We start from the raw sequence: 25,968 nt of genomic DNA on the forward strand, positions 1-25,968 counted from the left end.
ATTAACTCACTTTTTTCAAATCTATAATTACAACAGAACTGTAATGCTCACACAGTTGAAATAATAAATCATTAATTATATTATTATTATTTTTTATTATTATTATTATTATTATTATTATTCATATACTCATAAGTACTTGTATGTGTTCTTTTACTACATAGTGTAGTATTTTGTATATTCTGAGCAACTAAATTTGCTTGTCTGCTGTTTTAATCAAATGAGCAGATGTAGTGTAATAAAAATGCAGAAAGAATTAAATAAAAGGTGTAAAAGTAAATATATTGAATAACTTCCACAATCCCACTGGGTGAGGCGTAGACGACTTGTCTCTGCAACGTGGGGATGCTGGCTTGGAAGATCTCTGCAAGCACAGCTTTTTAATTAACCACCGGGAAGCCGTTTTTTGAATGCTGATGCGGGCTAATGATATTTTAACCAGCAGATCCTCTATTGACACGACAGGGTATTCCCTCCTCTGAGTCTAATGAGAGAAGGTGGGCTGTTCAGCTTGGCTGGCGAGCAATTCATGGCCCTCAGGGAGGGGGGACACAAAACGTTTCAGCCCCAAAGCCTGGGATCCGTGTTTTAGACCCCCCTATTGTGGCTAAAGTCCTTCAAATGAGGGAATATTGGGTGCTTAACTCAGCCCATCCTGTGTGCTTTTATGTGAGATGGGTGATGAGAAACCTCCTACTTTCTTTTCCTCCCTGTCTCCCTCCTTCTCTCTTGCTAAAGAAGCTGTTTTGGTTATTTTTAGGACCTCAAGTTGCACATGAAATCCCCTTGGGATAAAGGCACTTGCCCCAGGCTCACAGTCTCTTGCAGGACAGAGGACCGCTCGGTGCACGGCCGGGGTGTGTGCATCCATTGTGTCTGGTGTTCAGTGTGGCCCTCCACCCCCACCCACCCCACCCTACCCCACCCCACCCCACTCCACCCCACTCCAATCCTTCCTCTTCTCCCTTTCGCTACTTTCTGCTTCCTCCTTGATTCTGGATCCGACCTGAGGGCCATGCTCATCACATCTGAAACCGTGCTCAGATTTACAGGCCCAAAGCCACACTAGAAAAAGACTGTTGGGTCCAAAAGCTCAATATACTGAGTTCCTTAAGCTGGAAAACCCTCCATATAAACTGCAAATAGGCAACTCAATCTGAACTTGAAATATATCTGGATTTGTAAGTTTATGCACCAAGACACCAAGAAATAGCTGTATCTTTTGGTGGTCTTTGATAAAAATCAATTTCTTTTGATTTTATTAGTCTTTAAAGGTTTTTTTTTTTAAATTAAATCGACTTTTCTGCAGTTTAGTAGTAACTAGAGTTGTATTATTTGCCCAGCTATTGTACTAATTTTACAACCCCTCATTTCAAATTGTAATATATCATTTCTGATTTTCTTCCCAAGTAATGGTTCCATAATAAATGGCTTTTAATGGTTTGCAGGAAAGAAAAAATATACCGCAATCGAAAAACTTGAATGCCGCTAAATGAAATGTGAACAATGTTCATTTGTTTACAGAAATCACCGTATGTATAGTGTGCAGCATACATTCTTACTATAGATAGTGTCCACAACATAAAACTGTGTTCACTTATTATGCATCTTGCAATATAACGTCCAGAAAGATCTAGAACACAGCTTGCGGTGACACAGTGATGCAGTAACGACAGGGACGGCTAAAATCATTTCTGAACATGGTTGCACGCTTGTGGACCAGACACACTCTGTGATGTGGTGTACGGAGGCACATATCGAAAGTGCCTGGAAAGCGGCGGCAGATTCCCCCGCTCACACTGACCGTCTGCATAAGCGGCACCCAGCTTCCGCCTCCTGAGGACCAGGTGCCACAGCCCCGGGACTGCGGTTCTTATAACCGAGAGACAATTCTGTCAAGTTTATGTGACTCACCAGCTAACCAAAAAGGAAGCTTGCTCTTTACATCAGTTTTGTGGACTAAGCCCTTTGCAAACTCCACAAATATAACATATTTGACTACTATGGGATTTTCCCATGGAAAAAAAAGCAAGCATCATAGCAGTTTCCAACGCATTTCCTTCAATTGATAACAAATGCCTGCTTTAGCATTTTCTTTTATTTTCAGTTTGATCCCATGGCCTTTAAGAAAGCAGCGCTGATAAAATAAGGTTTTGTTTGTTTTAATTTGTTTGCATTATGTCAGTTGACTGAAAGTCTCCTTTTTAAACCGATTCAAATACCATAGCCTATGCTTTTTAAGAAGGAACAAATATTTACATTTACACTACAGAACTTGTACTTTGAGAATAATTAAGTTCACTCATGAAGGTTTTTACCACATTTTTATGACATTTATTAGGGAGGAAGGATAATTTGTCTTCCTCCATTTGTAATATTGTTATTGCACTAGTAATAGTAACAAGTATAATAAGAACAATAATTTTTCTCAATCTAATCCAAACATTTTTAGAAGATGAGTCTTTGTCCTTGTGTACGTCATTTTCCCAGGATCACAAACCTGAGGAGCCGCCGGGAAGAGAGAAGAAGGAAGGAAGGCGACGCAGAGGAATGCTTTTCAGGGCCTTTCTTTGCGTCTCGCCCGCGTTCCCTTTGTACCTCTCCCCTTCTTCGCCTCCCTGCATCCCCCCCTCTGTCCGGCCCACACTCTGGACGCCTTTATGTGACACGATCACTCGAATTTGATCCCAGGAGGAGCCAACGCTTCCCCGAGTGAGAAGCCCCCAAACAAGCTATAGACCAGATGTATAATGTTATATGGTCAAACTGGCAAACACAAAAGGCTAAAAACAAAAGCTGTGAATTAAGGAGAGGCATTCAAAAGTGTGTTTTCAAAACAGCCCAGCTGAGTGCTGAGTTGCCTCCCTTCGCTGTCTCTCCTTCCCTCTCTCTCCCCGCTCTCCCTCTGCACGAGAAGAGAAAAAAGAATAGAAAAAAGGTCCATTTTTGCTAATTAGTCGAGGACTTAACAGGCGCGCTGGATACGCAGTCGTACTTTTCATCCTATTTTTTCACCCGGACTGTCGCTCAGCCTGTGTTTTAAGAACAGAAGAAAGGGAGGGAGGCGCTGAACCACCGCGTCTGAGCTACTCTCTGACAGGGGGTAGGACCGGAGGCTGAAAGTGGTGGCTGACCGCAAGTATTTCAGATAAAAGTGTAAATAACAATTGCAGATGGATCCCGAGCGCCCCCGGAGCTCCGCCTGAACAGCGCTTCTCCCGAGTGAAGATGAGGAGCCAGGGCCACCTCTAAGGAGGGCCTTGCCCAGCCAGACCCCACGAGCAAGGCAGAGGCACCCTTTCATCACAGCATCGTCTCCTTCCCATTCATACTCATCCATGGAAGAGAACACTGCCGTGGAGTTCTATATTTAGGCATTGTTCTAGAGCAATTTTCTCAGCAAGTCTTGCGACTTATTTACACATATTAAGCATTACATTCGTAACATATTCACTCAGCTCAGTTTTGGCTTGAAACAGATTTTCATCTACGCACAGCCTTAGTTCGTACAGTTCCACCCTCGATCTTAAACTTACCAATTTATCCAAAAGTCCAGATGCACAAAAACAAGAAGTTAGTACTTTCAAACCATCTAAAATCAATAAAAAAAATACCGTGTTCATTGATGTAATTAGGAGCTTAATGGCTCTTGGTTTTTTTTTTTTTATTAGTCTGCTACAGAAAACGCAAGCATCATTAACTACGTGGACAAAGTCCAAGTCCCCAAGTACCTTGAAGTCAAATTGCAATTTTACAAAAATGTTGAAACTAACAAAGTGTCTTATGCACATTAAAAGTTAGACCACTTTAACTACGACAACAGCAGCAGTAACAAAATAGATAGCCACAACACTACAACAACAACAACAACAACAACAATAATAATAATAATAATAATAATAATAATAATAATAATGCTTTGTCCTTCAAGGAGCAGCGTTCCTTCCAGGACCTGCTCTCCAGCTGTGAGGTTGACAGGCGGCAGAAGAAGGGTTAATGCTGGGCAGTGCCGTGATGGCTCTGTCGATAATGAAAGAGGCACAGTGCAGCTCTGAGGAAAAACTAAGCAATGACAAGAAACGGAAAATATCAGACCAACGTGATGGCTTGTTCAAAAGTCATCGCAACTTCTGTTGCTTGTCTGCTTCTTATTTAACAGAGTGCAACCAGATAGGTCAGCGGCAGCTGAGCTTTTAAAAATGACATACTGACTTTGTTTAAGTGAGAGCAAGAGCGTTCTGATGATACGATTACGATGTGTCGCTCATTCACTAAAATGCTTGTGATAAATTGTGTTTAGAAATATCAGCTCCATCATCGCCGTCGCACATTCCCAAATACCACTGCACAAATTACCCTAGATATATCAAGCGCAGCATAGCAGAATAACGATCACTCTATTTGAGATGTTTAGATTGAAGAAATTCTATATATTATGGATCTACGTTCTCCCTGTCACTCTCTCCGTTATGCTACTAATAAATCTTGAGCCTCTCTTATGTATTTGTGTAACTTTTCAAATAGATTGCAGTAACCCAACATGTTCAGCTGTTTTGTATACACAACTGTCCCAGTGCGGTGTGACCCTAAGTTGACTCAACTTTTAGGCTGTGGGCTCCGTGCCCATCTTTAGACCTCTTCCAGAATTTTCCATGTGTTTTTCCTAGAACTGTATAATTGCATTCTGAATTTCTGTATTCAGCAGAACCACAACAGGAAAGCATACTTTTTCGAGCCACCACAACAAACATTTACATACAACAAAAAAAAAAAATTACATCAGTGACATGTCAAAGGGTTTAAGACAATAACATGAAGAACCTTCTGAACTACAAGGAATAAAATTATCTTAATGTAATATTAGTATTCATCTATGCGAAACATCTTTATTTTATTCATTTTTAAAACATGATCTATACATAATGTAAACGATCGCATTCATAAACATTATGTGCAATTTAAGAACTAGAAGAACGAATGAATGTGGTCAGAGAAGGCAGCTAAAATTATACGGTCAGTTACCATGTTCTGTTATTAAAATATTTGCTAACTCCCGCACCGCATATGGATACAGCGTGAGTCAGCATCGCACTTTAAAGCCTCTTAACACGGACGTTGTGTGACATGTCCTTGGTCGGAGGGACATAGCGGCAGAATGTGGATGGGATTCCGATGCTTGCTCTTCCACAAAAGACAGTGCGGCAAAGGGACTTAACAAGCAATCAGTCAAACGTAACACAACCGCGAGCGCTTCCCGGCAGAGAGGGAGAAAAGAGGAGAAGGGGGAATAAAGGAAAGGGAGAGGGGCTCTGTTATTTCCTTGGTTTAGGAGAGAGCAGACAGGAAGTCAGGGGTGAGGGGGAAGGATCCCAAAAGCCAAGGTTCAGTGATCACTATTAAAGGGGTCGCCTCGCCTCGGACCGCCAATGGCCACAGCCCTGCCTTTCTTCTTCAACAAAAACACATTTGAATCTTGTCCCTGAGCACTCAGTCATGGAGGCCTGTCAGAGGCAAAATAATACACTTGTACAAGTCTGTAACATCTATATAGCCTTGTTCCACTTGTGTGTTGAATCGTCACCTCCTGCGGATGGAGGAGCGCAGCCGGTGCAACGCGAGCGTTACTGTCTTACTGTGCTACTGTACACAGGCGCTCCGCGTTAAAGGGAAACGGAAAACACGTTCAGGAGAGGAACAGTAAAGCCTGGTCGTTTGTTTCCGCTTTTTTCAAAAATGTGGGCTTTTTTTGTGATGTGCTGGGTTTTTGTGTAAGTGAAGGCAAAACATCTCGTTTTATGTTTAACAACATGCAAAGGAGAAGTTCACATGACCCGAAAATACATCAAGTTCTGTGTGAGTGACTTCATGAAGATCCATTTCCTTGATCCTTACCAAAAAAAAACCAGAAATAAAGTATCCCTGATCATGCATTTATTCCCCTGTAATACTTTTTTCTCACTTTGGCTCCCAGTCTTTTTAGTCATTTGCGCATGTTAATATACACTCAAAGGACACATTTTGCAATTACATGGGAGCAACTTCATACAGAAGCAGAAGTAAGAAGCATAAATTGATCCCTTTTTCCAGTTCTCATTGTAATCCGGAGATGAAAGAAGACAGGATGCAAGTGAACGGGTGCCCGGAAAACAAAGTTCTGCAAAGTCAGCTTCAGATTTGAATGCACCACTTTAATGGGCTGCACCGCTTACATGTGCACACAAACAGTGCAGAGGCAGCGTTATTCTGTTGTGTGCTACATGGATTACTGGAACATGTACCTTAAAGAAAATCATATAAAACATATGAAACATTCATCGTTATGTTCTTTCAAAGTGCCATATATATATATATATAAAAATATATGATTCTATTAAATATACAGTATATACATATATATTTGAAATTGTTAAAGTGTTACCCGGTGATCAGTATATTACAGAGAAATTTCAAAGCAAACATTTTAAAAGATACTTGTATATAATACAAAAATTACTGTACAATGGGAAAATATTGCTCGGATCTTCAGCTGAACCTGTGATGTGGCCACTGACCGCAGAGTCACCGAGCTGAAAAACCAGAGCGAAAATGCAAAAGAACCAAAAAATGGTAAAAACGAATGTTTCTGGGACACCGGTGCGCAGCAGAATCTGTAAAATTCACACGGAAATGGAATCTGTTAAGCTTACATTTCATAGCCTTCTGCCACTCAGGATTTCATAGTGACAGCCATACAAGCAGCCGTGTCACTTTCCTCGCCGAGCCAGTTGTCATGCGTAGGCAAAGGCTTGTGTTGTATTTAAAGGGGAGGTGTGACCCAGCGCTCCAACTCAAATTCATAAATTATAGCTGTGAAACATAAGGATGCTGAGATTTAGGCCTTTTTATCTCGTTAGTCGTGAGATCGTATCGATTGGTACCGGCGCTCCTACAGAGCTTTTTATTACCTTTCATTGTTTGTATGAGGAAATATCATGTTGCCAAAGAATGCGATCATGGGCTCGCCTCATTCAATAGCTTAATCTAAACGTAGCATAATTACGTTACGCGTGGAAATCTAAGGCCCAGGGAAATGTTTGTCACAGGCAACCAGCAACTCCATCTAGCGAGTCCCAGCTCTGCTTGAACCATGGCCACGCTGACACAAGGCTGTCACGTTTCGACGTTACGGAGTCCTCTCTGGCCAAGAGCTTGTCCGCCTTGTTTGTCGCCGGCGCATAATATGAATGGCTTCTTTTTCTCCTTCTCCATCTGTGGTAGCATTTGCATTAGGAAACAAAGACAGCCTCTTCTGCAAGGCCCACAGCAGTAATAATAGGGGCACCGCGCCCCCTGGCGGGCGGTGATAAAAGTGCCAGCGGGTCAGCAGCGTTTCCCCGGTGCGGAACTGGTGCATCAACGCACACATGCAGATCACGGCAAACTTAAGTCATATTTAATTGATCTAATAAGAACAGTGGCCGTGTTCGTGTCTTTTAAATTCTGTCATGGCTTGATTTTGGTTTGTCAATTGTTTTATTCTAATTTTTCCTCATTTCAACTGCGTTCCTAAGGCTGACGGTCTGTGTGAAAACATGACAAGTATTGCATGGCTCCAGTTAACATTGCTGATGTTACCAATAATGACAAATTGTTACTGCTCACAGCAGAACTCATAGTACAGTGAACAACGCCTTCACAGCTTGTGGTATAGCAGCTAGAGCTGCTGCCTTTGGACCCAAAGGTTACAGGTTTGAATGCAGTTATGGTACCCTTGAGCAAGGTATTTATCCTCAGTTTCTCCAGTAAAATTGCACAGGTGAATAACTGGATGTTGCTCTATGGATTTAGGTGATGCTTTTCTCCAAATCAATTTACTATTATCAGTCTGTTCACAGAGCTGGGTAGTTGTACTGGAGCAGTTCAGCTTCAGTACCTTCCTCAAGGGTTCTGCAGCAGTAGGTGGGATTTGAACCGACAAACTTTAGATCCAAACGCAGGAGCTGTAATCACTATGCTATCAATTAAAGTGGAAAAGCAAGCTAAACATTGACAAATACAATGCTTGCGTATTTTATTATATTTTATTCATACTTTGACTCTAGGAACTTGCTAATATACTTACAGCAAAATAGGGAAAAGCTGAGTTTGTTTCAGATTTAGGAGGAAAATCCTTGTAATGCTGGAATTCTGCAGTCATTCCTTATCTGCGCTGGTCCCTCAACTTAACTTGGGAGCACAAGTGATGGAGGGTTTCTTTTTACAACTCCATCAGTTCATAATTACAAAGTCACTAGCCACCTAATTGCAATCAATAAAAGCTGCACTATACAGTTGTATACATAATGTATTTTTTTCAGTAATTTTCAGTAAAAGATAAACTGTACAGACATCCCTCAGTTTATTTACAGGTAAGATTATGTAAAACCCTTAGACAAAGCTATACAAAAGAAAAACTCCGTAACACCTATCCATCAGTCCAGATTGGTAACCTGTTCATGCAACTTCATGGGGGTTTCATACCTATCCAGGAACTAAGAAGCCTACAGTGTGAGACAAAGTACAGACTGGACTGGGCACAATGCAGCACTTTTTAATATACTTAATAACTTTAAGTAGTGGACTTAACTTTAAGTAGCGCAGTGGACTCGGCCGGGTCCTGCTTTCTGGCAGGTCTGGGGTTTGAGTCCCACTTGGGGTGCCATGTGATGGACTGGCGTCCCGTCCTGGGTGTGTCCCCTCCCCTTCCAGCCTTACGCACTGTTTTGCCAGGTTAGGCTCTGGCTCACCGTGACCCCACTTGGGACAAGCGGTTTCAGATGATGTGTCTGTGTGCACTGACCAATTCATCAAATAAACATGTACAGCGTTCATCATCTTATTGATAATCACTGTTAACAAACACCAGACTGGAGTTGTGAACACTGTGGAAGCAAGCTGACTGAATGAAAGCAGTCTCACACTCATCCGTTTCTATTCTGTGTGTGTGTGTGTGTGTGTGTGTGTGTGTGTGTGTGTGTGCGTGTGTGCGTGTGTGCGTGTGTGCGTGTGTGCGTGCATGTGGTTTATTGCTAACTACTGGCTGGATTCAGAAATAAATTTTAAAAAACAATACTGAAGAAAAAGAAATTAAAAATGCACAAATAAAGCAGAAACAGTTTGCACATGTACTTCTTTAGCAGACACTTTTCTCCAAAGTAACTTCCAATGGATGCTACATAATGTTATGAGCCCACACACCTTATTCACCATGGTGACTTACACTGCTAGATACATTACTTGCACTGGGTCACTCATCTATACATTGGTGGAACACACTCTCTCTGTTACACACTATGGGGGAACCTGAACAGCGTGTTTTTGGACTGTGGGAGGAAACCAGAGCACCCAGAGGAAATCCACTCAGACACAGGAGAGAACATGCAAACTCCACACATACTGAGTGGAGATCGAATCCACACCCTCTCACAACACCCAGGCGCTGTGAGACAGCAGCGCTACTCGCTGTGCCACCCCGTTTGTAAAAAGTCTGTATCTTTGAAAATTTTTATCTTGAGCAAGTGTAACAGGAGGGTCTGGTGTAAACACTTTAAATGGTACTAAGCTGTGTTCCGCTGTGGGATTTCTCTTAAATTCGTTATGGCTGACATTCCAGATGAAAAGTTTGTGCTCTCTGCCATCAGTACAGTTCAAAGTTTAAAATGTTTGTGTCACCAGAAGTCCCTTTCATGTAAAAATATATGTTTTAAAAAAGAATGCGTGTTTAGTTGTGCAGATACTTGTACTTTTTATAATTCAGCCATAAAACAACCCAGCAGGTAAACACTTTGGAGCGTCTCTTAGATAACCTTAAAGAGTTAAATCCTTCCTTTGAGGCGAGGCAAGAGAAGCTGGTGTAATTTTTCAAGGCTGACTGCAAATGCTGGGACCCGTCCTCTTAGTGAAGTGCACTGCCATGCATGGGATTAGAGGCCCGCGGAGCACCGGGTCCTGACCCGTGGGCCCTGGAGGCAGGCGGTAACCCGACCCAGCACCAGGTGTATGCCTCCTGGTCAGGGGGTTGAGAAAGCACACAGCACAAGAGAGCGCCTCCTCGATTAACCGATCTTCTGCCACCCTCAGCCGCTGCCTCTCCGTGTTCTTCCAGGTTCTATCTGCACTCACATCTTATCTCCTGAACAGTACACGCCTGTGCCATGTGTTCGAATGGAATATAAGCTTTTTTGTATGACAGAAAAAGGACTGTCACTTGTCTCTGTCTCCCGGTATTTCGACCACGCGGACAACACAAACTAAATGCACGTTTTACAGGTTCTAATATATGAAATGTTAATTGCATCCTTTCCCTGCCTGCCTGCCTGCCTGCTTGCCCTCTGTGATTTGCTTTTACTTTCAAAATAATTTACTACACCTTTAAAACAACCTGTCATTAGTAGCGCGAGACCCATAAGCGTTAAGTGAGTCGATCATTTATCCAAAGATCTCTTAAATGTTAGCCATTAATGGGGGAGAAGCTGTAGAAGAAAAAAAAAAACTGAGTGAGGTGACTTACTCCTCTGGCGGAATTAAATTTGGAAGGGGAATGAGAACAGTTTGATATCCTTAAACATTTACAAGACCGCAGTACATTCAATTAAGCGGGCCGTCCACAGCTCTACAACGCCGTCTTCATAATAATAAGATCCTAAAAGGGACCGCAGAGTGCCAAGCCCATTATGAATCAATTTCTTCAATAAAACGAGTTCGGTGGACACCTAATAAATGAAACTATGGAATGAATAGCCCACCTGTTGTTTAAATTTACATCACCTTAACTTTTAATTCTATCTGTGTGTAGAGGTGGGGGCGAGGGGGCTCAGAACTGGCTAGCGGCAGTTGTGTGGCGCCTTGACCATTTCACACCGTGGATTTATTGGGATTGAGTGGTTGTTGTTCGGCATGCCCAAGGCGATGATGGAAACGAAACAACCACGTTTAGCAGATTTGCATGGAGGATAAAACGAAAAAGCATTGGGTCCGTCATTACACATGGGGGTTACCGGAGCAATGCTTCCCATACCACAATCCTGCAACACCCAAGTAGGGGCCGATCCAGCATTGTTAAGCGGGGTAAATAACCTGTACGCCGGGGGGGGAGGGGTCGGCCCATTTCTTCTGAGGGTTTCAAGGCGATGTCTGAGCTTCGGCTGCATGTTTGTATAGGTGGTCCTCATAGCAAACAGAAAGCCCTTTGTGGCGTTGCACTCTAGTCAATGACTTCATTAGGGAAGGAAAAGGGAGTAAATACAAAAAGCTATTGTCTTACTCGAAATACGGTACGCCTATTTTGTCTCTAATATTTATTACACACCTGGGTCTGGATGTTCCACAGCTGTGAAGCTACAAGAAATCTGCACGCGCACCAATGCGAGAGACTCTATAATTACACAGGGTGATCAGCACAAACACATACATAATTATACTTATCCAGCACTTACAATCTATATTCACACTCTCTCATTCCCCCTGGAACGGACAGAAAGCTGTTTAGATCTCCGCCCTATGTCTTGTTACAATTTAATTGTTGTGGCTTAATAATTATCACATGATCAGACTCATTTACAGCGCCAGGCATTAACAGTGGTTTACAAACAGGTATTGTCAATATACAAAGGACGCATTGCACTCCGTCGCCTGCTAGGCCCCAGACAGGAGATCCACTCATAACTTTGAGGCTTTGCATAATTCTGATACCAAGTCAGTAGTGACAGGCGATATTGTTTACTCAGGATCCTTCATTCCCAGAACCACTGGTGCAGCCGTTGGAATGTAGATAAACTCAATCACTCAGACGATCCAACAGCAATGGTACGAGTCTATGAGGGTTCGATCAACAAAATTGCATTTAAAAACTGCATCTCTTCAGTGCTTCTCCTCCTCTCAGTTTCTTGAGCATTTTTAATAAACATATTCAACTATTGTCCATCATGTTCAGAAATGCCTTCTTTTTTGTACTGAAAGAGATGTCAGCTGGTGGTTGTATGGGAGCGCCTATTTTTATTCATGATGTCCCCCTTCGCCCGCCCCTTTTCCCCTTCATTCTCTCCTTCAGCATCCCCACCACAGTGAAATGAACTCGGCGGCGCCCTTGCCAAGTGGCCCGTGACCAAGAGCGGACAAGGTCACCCGTCCTGACTCCCGCAGCCTCCCCGTGCCTCCGCACAGTCCAAACAGACTCCATCTGAAATATGAAGGTGGACACCAATAACGATGGCGGGAGGAGGTGAAGCAGGAAAGGGGGAATGAAGACATACCTGCCGGCCCCCATGGCCCCAAGTCCCAGACTGACAGGAACATTGTGACGATGACAGCATAATATGTGTGTTGAAAAAAAAACAAAAGTGTGGCGGGGGAAGAAAATGGAGAGGAAACAGTGGCAGAGCTTTGATGGAAGGGGAGGTGGGCTGAAAATGTAAGAACATGCAAACAATTTCTGTATGAAACACTGTTCTGCATATGTGGATGCTGCATGTCTGAATCAGCCCAGCAGGTTTTGTGTCTATGGAGAGATCATTTTTTTCGCCACCTCTTTTCCCACGAATGATTGACGGTATCACTGTCAGTCTCCAGCTTTTTTTTTTTTTTTTTTAGCAATAATAGATTGTTATTCACTTCTAACCTAAGCTACAGTAGTACATCAAAGGTATAATAAGAGTCTGAGCCCCCAGATGTAGTCTATCTGCAAGGCTGGTAATAAGGTTATAGCTCTGTATCAGAGGCAGTATTATCACAGGGATCCCTAATGGTACGGCATGAAGATAACAGATGGAACGCAATTGGCTCTATGGTTGCATACGAGTCCCCGAGTTCAACTCTAGTAGCACATCAGGGAAGTGGTGCGCAGTGAATGCACGTGCTCGTGTTTGTGGATATGAGGATTACACATACACGCACACACACACACACACACACACACACACGCACACTGGAAGGGTTTTAATGCACCCTGGCCACTGCCAAGCAACACCTCTCTAATCTCTGTGTACACCGTGGTCTCTGGCACGACTCCCCAGTGCCCCAGCCTGGATCGGGTTCCTGCTGGAATGATAACCCCACCCCGCCCCCCGAGAGACAGTGTGGGGGATGGAAAGCAAGACTGTAAGCCAAACTTAACGCGTCTTGTTCCAAGCATGGCCGTAAACATGGCCAAACTGTACGAGAACCAAGGTTCTCTTCGTGGTAACGGCCCCAGTGGTTCCTTCACCACCGCAGCATCTCCAGACGAACTAAGAGTAGCACATATTAGCTGGTATTCCCTTGCAGACAAAAGACTGGATGAACGCAGTAGAGCAAAGAGGGTTACTAACATTTTTCAGTAAGTCGTCCTGCTTCAGAGCAGATGATCTGAAAGTCTGAGCAATGACAGGCTTCATTGGTTTTGTGCTTTACATCAATTTACTTGCAAACTGGCAGATGAGTTCCTAAGTCAAATATACAAAAGTCTACTTCTCCGTGCGGGATCCAGTTGAAAATTAAATAAATAAATCGCAAAATATGGGGACTGCTCTTCGGAGATTAAGCAGATCATCTTTGGAGCCGTCTGTTTACTAACTTTGTTAGCTGATTTCAGCTCCAGACCCCCCATATGTCCAATCCAGCTACAGTCATTTCCAATCACTCTCTACTGCATTCTGTACCTAATCGATTTCCGTGTTAAGCTGTCACAAGCCAACAAAAAGAACTGTCAAGCAGTGGTATAAAATCATGTTCCATTTCAAGATCTAAACAGTCATTGTCTGTGGAGCCAGCGGACTGTGCATGCCACCGACGCAACTCGAAATCAAATGTACTGTGCATTACCAAAAATGCCGGGACGCTGGTTTCCCCTTCCGTCTCCATCACTTTCGTAACGGTTCACTCACACAGACAGAAATCCCATTTTACGTAATGTGCTGTGACAACGTACACAGATTACGACATTGTAACCTCCACGCCAGCTTCAATGTGACCATGTGTAGTGAGCTAATAAGCCGCTTAGAGCTGTGCAGTGATGACTTGGAAAAAAAATCATAAACAAAACATTTTATGGAGATGTGGCTGGTTTGTGAGCGCGATAACTTGGCAATTAGTTGACGTAGGGTGTCTTTTTTTTACCCCCGCTGGATTATGTATGAATTATCTGATAGCCTGGGGGATGGGGTGGGGAGTCCCCCTAGGTAAAGTACCAGTCAGCCCTGTACCTGTTCAGCCACAGCCTGACAAACGCACCAGTTCTTTGAGGAAACGGTGAAACGCTCAAGGCCTGAACCATACAGCTACGTTCATTCGTTTAGAGGCACGGTAAACAAACATTTCCACGGCATTGTGCCGATGAGCCAGGCTATCTCTACAATGCGTTCAAAAAACATCTGAACTCTGGTGGACACCACCACAGACCTGCAGCTACAGATTAATCTGTCATTTTTTTATTTGGACATTTGATGTCAGCGCTTTATTGTCTTTATTATTTATTTACTTTATTGTGTTACTGTTTTGGTATTTGATATTCACAATCTGGAACCGATTTTTTTTGTTCACATTTGTGTACATGTAGCTTTTTACAGGTTTAATAATAATAATAATAATAATAATAATAATAATATGAGCTAACAGCTTTTATTTCTTTTGTTTCAGTCTCTAGTTCTCAAGGTCTGTATACTGTCAGACTGTGAACATAATACAAACACATTAGACAGGAGCCCCATCAATCCCATTCTTGTGTAGACACTTGAGATGTACTTTGAGATCTCAATCTCTAACTTAAAGGGCCCTTCTCTCTTTGTGTCTGGCTAGAGAGGCTGGCGAGAGGCAAGGGAGAAGGAGAACAAGAGCAGGAGAGCGAGAGAGCGGGGCGACGAGGCCTGTGTTGGGGGGTTCAGGCCTCGGGAGGGAGTGAGATCCTGTCACAGAGATCACAACAAGCTGTCAGCGGTGCTGTGCCGAGAGAGGCCATGTGCACCGCTACTTCACTAAATAAAGGCTCACAGACTGCACAGTCCACAGTGTAATGGCACAGAAGCATCTGCACATTGAATAGCGAACACAATGGCACATAGCACATACACCGTATAGGTACAACATACTATATATGAATCGTTTCGTGTTTTTTTTTTTATTTTAAACCGTATATCTTATTATATATCTCATTTGTTTTGCTGAAGACACCATTTTTTCAGCTGGTCCCATTGCTCTTTTATTAAATACGATATTTAATATTGGATGCACACCTGCCAGCGAAAAGAAATAAGATAAATGAACTTTATTGAACGTAACTGAAACGTTGATATACTTTTACAGAATAGGGCAAATACAGTAGGCTAATAATTGCACGCTTAAGTTAAATACTTCAAGTACCTACATGTCTACGTATAACATCTGAATATGAGTGAGTCTGTCAACTTAAAAAAGTTGGGCTGAAGACTCTGTTTAAGGTTTTTAGTTTAAAAAAATAAATCTTACACTGTACATGAGTGTCCATGCTGGAAATTACACACACACGCCATCTGAACTGCTTGTCCCATACGGGGTCGCAGGGAGCCAGAGCCTAACCCAGCAACACAGGGTGAAAGGCTGGAGGGGACACGCCCAGGACAGGACGCCAGTCCATCATAAGGCACCCCAAGCAGGACTCGAACCCCGGACCCACCAGAAAGCAGGACGAGGTCCAACCCACTGCGCCACCGCACCCTCCATGCTGAAGATTAGTTTATATAAAATGCATATACTGTATTATATGCACATACATAGTATGTACATTTCTGCTTATCAAATGAAAAGTATATTACAGAAATTCCTTTCCTTTTTATTTTTTAAATCAATATTAATGTTATTAAACTATCAGCTGCTCTGTTTCATGCTGGTTATTGGTGCACTTCCTCCACCTGAGAGAGAAGCACGATCTCCCGCAGGGAAGCAGATTTTCAGAGGAGCTCCGTGTTTGTGGTCTCACAGTCAGTGCGGCGAACCGTTTCTGTGTGTGTGTTTGATGTGTGCGCTGGGTTTTCCCACCCCATGGTTACACAGGACGCCAAAACGCTGACATAACACAACAAGAGGGAGCCTTTTGATCACGGTGCACTTTGCTGTGAACGAAACCTTCGGGTTGCTCTTCTCGTCTGAATTAGTAATGCCACTACGGTGCTTCTGCAATCTCCGCAACAAGGGTAAGAATAGTGCGCGGTGAGAGACCCCGGAAATCGCAGCGCACCATCAGTCAGTCGTCCCTCTTGGGGCTGCTTCCCCTTTCCGTCTGGTCATCTGCTTATGCGTGCGTGACAGCACATTGTCAGGAGCTGTGAGAAGCTCAACGCGTCAAGTTGTCATCAGTGCTTCTACCAATGACATACAGTAGCTTCCTTAATGTAAGCCCTGCCACTCATTGGAGAAGCCTTTGTCACTATAAAACACGGGCTTATTAGAATCACTGAAGTGCTGAATAGAATAGAGTTGAATTACAAGTACACTTTTATTCTTGAAAACGTGAAGGTTCTTTAATTGCCGGTTCCCGTTATTAAGTAAAGCTATTTAGTCGTTACGAATAACACGTGTAATGTTTAGCATGAGTTATTGTGTGCAAGCTCTGTTGTTGGACATCGTCATTAGCAAGCTGTACTTATTAATTGCACCTTGCCACCAAACAAAACAATTTTATCATATTTACTTCCATTTACAGATTGCCTTAGTGCTGTTGCCTGCATGTCCAGCTTTAATCCAGAGCTAAAGGCTTAAATGTGCCTGTGAAAACACTTCCAGCGAAGACCGAAATGCCTTGTGACTGTGTGGGGTCCCACAGGAGCTGGAGGATGAAATCTGATCCATTTAAAAATAAAACTTTTTTTTAAACATTTTCATTCGGGACTGCAGGATTCATGGATTTGTGTGCAAGTGAGCTGGCTTACCCTGCCCACCCACATGTCCAGGAATGCTGTTCCTAACCCGCAGCGCGGGGTCAACTGTATACATCCAGTAATAGGAGTGACATGTAAGGAATTCTGCATGAACCAGCTCCCGATTTCATGGTGCTTTTCCACACGGGATACATCTGTTTGGACATGCAAAGACACCCAACGGGAGGGGACTTCTCTAGGATTAGACTTGCTCGTCAGTTTATCATTTATCAGTCAGCAAGCGGAGTTTCGGCGAGGAGCAGGGGGTGTCGGGCTGGGGGGTTCTAGGGTAGGTGGAGGGCGAAGACAAATCCCTAATTCAGTGCAGGCGCTCCTTCCTTCATATGCCAGGATTAACGGACGGGACTGAAAGACCCCAATGAGTTTAGAGCCCCGGATGGGAACAAGGTGAGAGGAAGTCAGATCAGAGCAGAGATACCATTAGAGAATCTCATAAATCAAGAACACTTGTAACAGGGGATACAGTTTAAAGACCATCTGGGCTTCTTAACCCTCACATTTAGTTACGCTATCCTGTCTAATTACAGTGGAGAGAAAAATGTATTCCTAGCGCAGACAGCAGGTTATGATTTTCATGCAGGCTTTCAAGTGTTTCCACGGGGTATCTGCATTGCCTTTGCTACGTGATAAATAACAGCTGAGGAAGCGGCGCCTTCGTCGGTCGATGCTTTTGATGATCGCTGCCCCTGCGCTTAGCCGGACCGCGCGGCTTCGAAGCGTTCGGGCTACGCGCGCAACCGACAACCCTGCGGGGGTTCGTATAGAGTCAGGTTGAGAGGCAGCACCATTTTTCATGCACCGCGTCAGATGCGGAGGAAGAAATGTGAGGAAAGGCAGAGGATTAAGGAAGTGGAAAATGTAAACCGTTTCATTTAGGAAATGTGGATGGGAGTTGTTCACACCTCACATCTATAAATGAATGACTCGTGTGTTTTTTAAACCCTGACCTTTGTTTCCTGCCGTAAATGAGCACAGAGATTCCACAGGTAAGGTCACCAGACCGGCTCATTCGTGGTCTAGAGCAAAGACTCTGTTCTGGCTACATAAAGCTGGACTGGGTGCAATTTCAGTGTTACATAGACAGTATCTTTCCAAACACAATTATTTTGATTAGCAATGTAACGGCACACAGCCACAAAATAACCACCCAAAAGCTTGGTTCAAGCATGAAAAGCATCTTCCAAATGATTGAATGACAAATGTCCTTCATCTTTGAGAGGCAATGTTATCATTACAGGCCACATGGCCACAGTGAGACTGTTCCACTAGTGCAACGGGGCTGGAGCTCAACCAGTACCGGATCCCTGACCTCCATCAGTCTGCACTCTCCTTGCCTTTGCCCTCACAGCGCTTTGCTCACCAGAACCAGGGTGAAACCCACCGAGCCACACGACAGTGTGATGCTCACACACCCACTCAAGGGTGCCTGTCACTCTCACTGCCTGTAATGGGCATTGATTCCTAGTGTGCCTGAAAGCAATGGCTCAGTCATTGTTTTCCAATGTTCACTTTGATTAGTTCTGCCCACCAGAGTTAATGAATATAAATTAGTGTAATAACACAAGGTCAGGACAACTTGTCTATTTGTTTTGTTTTGTTGTCTTTTTTTAAACAAGGCTGCACTGACACAACTATATAAATAGCAATGTACATTCTCTAATGCCTGTATAGAAAAAAAATTCTAAATTTTGGCCAAAGCCTGTAATTTTTGTCTGCACTGCTCCAACCAATAACACCCCTAAAATCGTGTATGCTCCATTATGACTCGCAAGCTGCTTTTTGAAATAGGACACTCACTTCTGTCCTTATATTTATATTGAAGGACATTTCTTTCATGAAGCTTTGAAAGCACTCTTAATTTTCCTTGGCTGCTTCGTATTTCTTGAGAACCATTTTTTAAAAAGCGGTGATCTAACTGTGTTAGAAACTGCCTGTCATGGTGTAAAACGAGGTTCCAGCCATGCCCTCTCTTCCTCCCATCCTCTGGCCCAGCCAAGCGACTTGGAGGCAAAGCCCAGGTCTCCTGGCTCCTCTGGGAGATAAGGACAATTCCAGCGGCTGTCACAGGGCTGTCCTCTTCCTGCCCACCCCACCACCTCCCTGCTCACTTCCTTGATGGTATCGCCCTTCGACACCCCGCCGCGGCCCTTTGTTGCTCATGACTCCTTCTTCCGCCTGCACACGTGTGTGTCACATTATCTGTCAAGGGGCCAGGCAGCATTTCCTCTCAATAGGGAAGCAGGAAGAGGAAATGGACACAGCCAAATACAGAGAGAAAGAAAGGGATTGAAAAGAGAGCTTAGCATAATTACAAGCCATGCCTTTAACAACACAATTTGAGGTAGGGATGCCTTCTTTGGGTGGGCTAAAGAATTCTACAAATTTGGTTAAGGGATCCATGTGTAAGCAATATTTGCTGTTGGCCACAGAAGTGCAATGAGTAACATCAGTACCTTGCTGCTACTGGCGTGTGGATTCAGATGTGGGTTAGAATCCGACTCATTCTGTGCAGAGTTTGCATGCTCTTCTTGCGTTCATATGGGTTTCCCTAAGATGCTCTTTGTTCACACCGTCCAAAAACATGTGCTTCAGGTGCACTGTTGACTTTAAACTACCCTTAGTGTGTGTATGTGTAAGTGAATGAGTGCTTCCAGAAAAGACTTGTGACGACCCTGCTTTGGACAAGTGATTAATGATGATGTTGGACTGATCGGTGAAGGATTTTTTGGAACTGTGCCTACCTATCAATTGTATGTAAATAATTACTGATTCAGTACTCATTGCTTTGATACTGAAAACGGACAAATGTGTGAGTGTGTGAATAAAGACAATTTGTATTTAATGTATTGCTACCATATTCACTATCATACAGTCTACTGGAAAGGTGTTCTGGTCACAAGCAGATAGTAGAGGTTTTCTTTGTGTTACTGCTAACACTTTGTCAATAAGTGTACACTATGTTGAATATTAAAGGCTCGGAATCCTGGGCATTGACTTAATAGGTTTTCTGCTGTAGAATATTCATCTACAACTATATATCATAAAACAATTTCAGGTGCCACAGTAGGACATTACTTTTTAGCAAAGTCTGCAGCTGCCCAGTCTGGCTAATTCATAGCGGTAGATAATGAGGAACAGGTCTCTAGTTATATTAAATTGCAGACACCTTGATGCATGATGTTGGAGTTTACTGAACTCTTATTAAATGTAAGATCCAGTTCTCCTTGATTCACCTTTGGATGGAGTGAAACATAAACACTGGCTTAGGCCTCAGTCATCCCTGGATGCCAGCACATTCTTGAATGTGGGAAGATTTTGATGACTATATTAGGATACGATACCAGTCAAAAGTGTGAGTAAACCATCTGGGCAGTACTTGCTTGGGATCACAAGGAAAGACAAAAACACAAACTGTTGCAGATGGGCTGGGAAGACATGGACTGGAGCGGAAAACTATAGGTTCTGTCAGGTATACTCAAACTTTTGAATGATAGTATAGCGTAGGCCCCTGGAAAAATCTGGATAACTTCCTGAAATCTTATGTACAAAGTAAGACAATATAAATCTGACAAATGAGGCATCATAATCCATTACCTGATCAGATTTGCTGAACAACTCATATCCAGAACTACTGGATACTGAGCCCTGTTCATATTTGCACTCCCGTTCATGGTCTTGTTCGGTATGCTTGCTAATTTGATCTTCTTGATCTGCAGGCCTCCTGGCAGCAAAAAAGAAAACCAGTTTGACACTGTTAAAAGGATTGTCCCTTTTGTCTTTCAGACCACCCCCTCCAGATACATGCCCCAGAGTTCCTTCCAAGTCCCCCATCTCTTTGTCACTCTGCATGATGGCTGATGGACAATTCCAGGCCTGTGTCATTCAATGGGGTATTCGCTGTGCCAGCTTTTCTGCCCCAAGTTCATCACAGAGCTGTTGTTCCTTTGCCCAAGTGCAAACATGTCCTGGAAGCACTCCTAGTCTCTTCCTGCAGGCACTGCTTCTACTTCATCCAGTCCATATATACCCTTGATGTGATGACAGGTCCCCTTCAGTGTTTCCCCCACCAGTATTGTCACCACGCAGCATCACAGCCAGCAGTACACAGAAGACCTTTTCTGAGCTTGTAGCTTATCCAAATCGCATATCTAGTGTTAGAAAAGCAACCCTATGTGCATGTTGTGTGTGTGTGTGTGTGTGTGTGTGTGTGTGTGTGTGTGTGTGTGTGTGTGTGTGAGACACAGAGAGAGTGTGTTCCACTGATGTAGGGATGAGTGACCAATTGTAAGTAGTGTATCTAGCAGTGTAAGTCACCTTGGTGAATAAGGTGTGTGGGCTGTTAACGCTACATAGTATTCATCGAAAGTTGCTTTGGAGAAAAGCGTCTGCTAAATAAATAAATGTAAATGTGAATTTAAATGTGTGTGCATGTGTGACTACTCAGCAACGGATGGTATCCAGTCCAGAGTGAAAATTGTCTTTCCTCACACCCTGTGCTTCCAGAATAGGATCCAGATCCCTGTGACCCTGCATTGGGGTATGTGGTTTTTGATGGTAAGAGTGTGTGATTATTAAACATTTTCATACCTTAATGTGTAGAAAGCATTATAGCTTGAATGTGCATGGGCCGAGGGGGGCGCGGTGGTGCAGTGGGTTGGACCGGGTCCTGCTCTCTGGTGGGTCTGGGGTTCGAGTCCTTCTGGGGGTGCCTTGTGGTGGACTGGCGTCCCGTCCTGGGTGTGTCCCCTCCCCCTCCGGCCTTACGCCCTGAGTTGCCGGGTAGGCTCCGGTTCCCTGTGACCCCTTATGGGACAAGCGGTTCTGAAAATGTGTGTGTGTGTGTGTGTGTGTGTGTGTGTGTGTGTATATATGGGCCAAGAAAAACATAGCATCACACTTTGTATAACAGTTCTTAATGGGACAATACAGTTGATGTGATGTACCGTTTACAAGTGTGATGAAAAAAGAATGTATACCCGTTACGATTGCATGGTTTTACGTATTAAGACACATTCTGCATTCATTTTGACCTTAAAAAGTTTTAACAACTGATATATCTGGCATCATATGACGTACACCTCCACATATATAGTATACTAAACCAAAAAAATCACCAATGATCAGAAAGCTTATGTGAATAAATAAGTGTACTACATAACTCATCAGTTTGCGAAATTCCACTCAGCAGCAATGACTTGAAGCAGTTTCCTGTATGGCTTTATCAGTGTCTCGCATCATCTGGGAGGAATCCTTGCCCACTCCTCTTTTCATGACTGCTTCAGATCACAATGCTGGGGAGTTTTATAATATATAAAACTATTGAATCTTTACGGCATTTACTTTCTTTTTCAGCATGGTGAATTTCCATGAGCCTACACACTCTAGCAAGTGAATGCAGAGATCATGTAGAGAGAATTAGCTTCAAACCGTAGGAAAGGCATTGTTAGTGAGGTCCAGTTAGTGAAAACTGTGCCCTGTTGTTTGTTACCTAAACACAGGGCCAGTATTTCTGACCCATGGGACTGTGCTGTAAAACAGCTTGGAACAATACAAGGGCACGTTCACGTACTTGAAGAAAACCCATAAACCCACACAAGTAGGCACACGGGACCAGCATGCCCCATTCATAGGGGAAATAACTCTATGTCCTGTGTTCCACAGCAACAGTTGAGGTCTGCATGTTTAAGATATAATTCCTGAGTTCAGTCTTTTTTTTTCGGTCAGTTTATATATTTTTTTTTAATTTTCAATTTTTAATTTTAAATACTTTTGCGTTACTATTATTTCTGTTTAATATTCTGCTTTGAAATTACGTGAGATCAAGATGTGTGAATACTAATACTGGAGCTGTTCCGGATGGCCAGCTGTAAACAATTTGTTTACACTGTGTTCAGCAAATAAATCTATTACAGGTGTATTTAAGATGCACTACATGGTCTGAAATACACTTATAAAGAGAATTTGCAATATGAGCTTCAGCTGGTGAAATAACTGTGGCACAACCATGAAGGTTATCCGTGATGGAAGATGCAATTAAAATGAATGCAGCAATAAAAGGCATGAGAAGACAGACCCTGCTTGAAAAAAAGTATCACACCAAGAGGAAAGAAAGGAAAAAGAAATCATTTTCAGGCTGAGGCATCTTCATGTTACGTCTTCTAAAGAAGTGGAAACGGACTTTTCTGGGCAGTGCTAGACAAGCTCTGTTCAGCATTGTGGAGGTCCTTCTGTATTGCACTAACAACAGGCTTCATGGCCTTGAAAACCTGTGCAAAAGAAGCAAGTCAAGGACAGTACATGCATGTTTCTGCAACCTGGGCAGCCTGGAGCTGGTTCTGCTAATTAAACTAGACCTAAGGCACCATTCAAGCACTGTTTTGAAGTCTTGATCTCAGGGCAATTTTGTTTTAAATTCTAGCTCAGAAAGTAACACGTTTAGCTTCAGGGGTCACTGAGATCACTTGGTGCTATATTCGATAACTGCAAGGAAGTGCAGAGTTTGGGGTGCCAGGAAAATAACTACCATGTATACGCTTGAATGTACTAGGCAGCAGGAAAATGGTCTTGGGGAAAAAATTCACACACACACACATATACATGCACACACACACTATACTGTATATATAGTGCATACAAGCATTACTATCGTAGATAACATATTGGTTTCTTCCCAGGCTGTAATAATGTTGATTTGCTATTTGATCACAGCATTTACCTTCATGAGTTCAGTTGATACTTCTCTCCAAAGCAACTCAAAATGTTAAGCTCTATACTATTATCTATAAATGTATATACTGTAATATGTTAATTCTTACTGGATCAATTCAGGGTAAGTACCTTGCTCAGGGGTACTACAGTCAGAGATAGGATTTAAATATCTGAGTCCAAAGGCAGCAGCGTTATCCACTACACTCCTTGCTATCCACTGCTTCAACACGTGCAGGCAGTACAGTGGCACAACAGCTAGTGCTGGTGCCTGACGGCATAGGCTGTGCATTCTAAGATAGGTTTGAAGTTGGCTCATTTTGTGTGGAGTTTGCATGTTCTCAGGATGTTCACACTCTGGTTTCTTTCCAGTTTCCCACAATCCAAAGACATGTGTTTCAGGTGAATTGGTGACTTTAAATTGCCCTTGATGTGTGAAGTGTGAGCGTGTTACTCTGCTCTGCTGTATAAACGTCCAAATAATTGTACTTTCTTCATTGTAGTGGATCACAAACTGTAGGTCACAATATACAAAAATATCTGCTAAAAACTAGTTAATTTTCATTGAATGTTGCTTTTCAGAAAAGCATGTCCTAAAAAAATAAATGTAAATGCAACTGTAGCACTAAGCAATGTATAGAAGATTAAAGCCTTTCATATTAAGTAAATTACTCAGACTTATTGTACTGTATAGCAATGACCAGTATAGTACGCTAAAAGCATTTCACTGCATGTCATGTTAAGTATGGTCGTGTATGTGGCAAATAAAAACTTGAAACTAATGCATAACCCAGTGTAGCATTGCATAGGAAATGTTTAATATTCTACTTTGTAAATCTTTGCTGCATATGCTTCGGAAATGCAGCTTCATTTTCACAATTTCATGGTATAAAATATGTGAATTGTGAAAAAGCTGACAAATGTACAACATGTCAATTAAGATTTCAATATTTCTTTTATTTAAAAAAGTTTAATAATGTATTTTATGTCTTTGTTATTGTCATAACAGTCACTAAAAATGAATATTATGAATGAAAAAGTTAAATTTGCATTTTACTTACAGCACATTTAGATGACACTTTCATCTAAAACAACTGACAGTGTTAAGCTGCTTGTAATTATTTACCCAGTTTATACAACTGGACATTTTTTGTTTCTAGAGGAGCAATTTTGGGCAGAGGCTTTGCTCAGGGGTAATGCAGTACTTTACCACACAGTGTGAAAACACCGGTTTCACTTTGTATGTGAGTATATTTATGTGTGTTTGTGAAAACTGAAATTAAACTTCTTGAGATCAACTCATTGACCACAGTACCAGATTTGAGTAACTCTGGAAAAAATATGGCTGTTATTAAGAGAAGGGTAACCTTCAACAGTGAAAGACCCTTGTCATATTTGACATTAACATTAGCCACCAGATATGATACCTAAGGTCACCATTTAACCCGAGAGCAGGGAATGACACAGTACTCCTTTCATACTTCACTTCGGCACATTCTACAGAGGATAAGCTGTCACAACGCATTCTTGTTAATTTTTTTTTCAGTTTTCACAGGGATGTAACTAATCATTATCTCATTGTAATTCAGTCCCTGTCAAACGAATTTGGGAAGGAGAGACCTGAACAAATCAGACTGTTTCAAACTGTCACCAAAAATTGGACTGAAATACAACAGCACATGTTGACTCTGGTAATGGAAGTATTGGTGCAATTTAACGGAGTGATACGATCCTAAATAGTTATTTCTTTATTAAAAAAAAAAAAAAAAAGTGATAAACGAATATTCACAATACCTTAACAGTACAGATGAGATTTCTTTTCTTTGCACGCATGCTCTGAGCAATAACACCATTATTCTTGCCAATTAGTTTGACAGCTTGTGGACTGCAGACCTGAGAAGCACTGTCTCACTATTGTCCGTTTTAATCAAGTAAAACTGTAATGACAAGCTGAGGTTCCTTCTCTTGAGAAATAGCCCCGGTGGACACCAGGGTGCCTAAAGAACGAGGATCTATTCATATTACTAAAAACAGCCCCTCTTATGCCTGCCCCATCTGCCCTTTTCCCCCTTTGCCCCCCCTCCTACTAACATCATACACACACTTCCAGACACACACCCTCACGCCCTCCCTCTCCAGTGCTCCGTGCCCCCAGGACTGTGGTGTCAGCAGGTGTTCTTAGTCATTGGACCTGCAGCCAATGTGTCTGGTCTCCAGAATAGCTACAGAGAGGCCCCTTCTGGGCTTCGCTTAACCACCACTGCCCACTGTTTTCACACACCATTTGCCTCTGGGTGCACACAGCATCCTGCTCTCACACACTAACTGCAAATTGATCACAAAAGCATATTTTAAAGCGCAA

This window comes from Scleropages formosus, chromosome 7 (genome assembly GCF_900964775.1).
Source record: "Scleropages formosus chromosome 7, fSclFor1.1, whole genome shotgun sequence".
NCBI classification, from domain to species: domain Eukaryota; kingdom Metazoa; phylum Chordata; class Actinopteri; order Osteoglossiformes; family Osteoglossidae; genus Scleropages; species Scleropages formosus.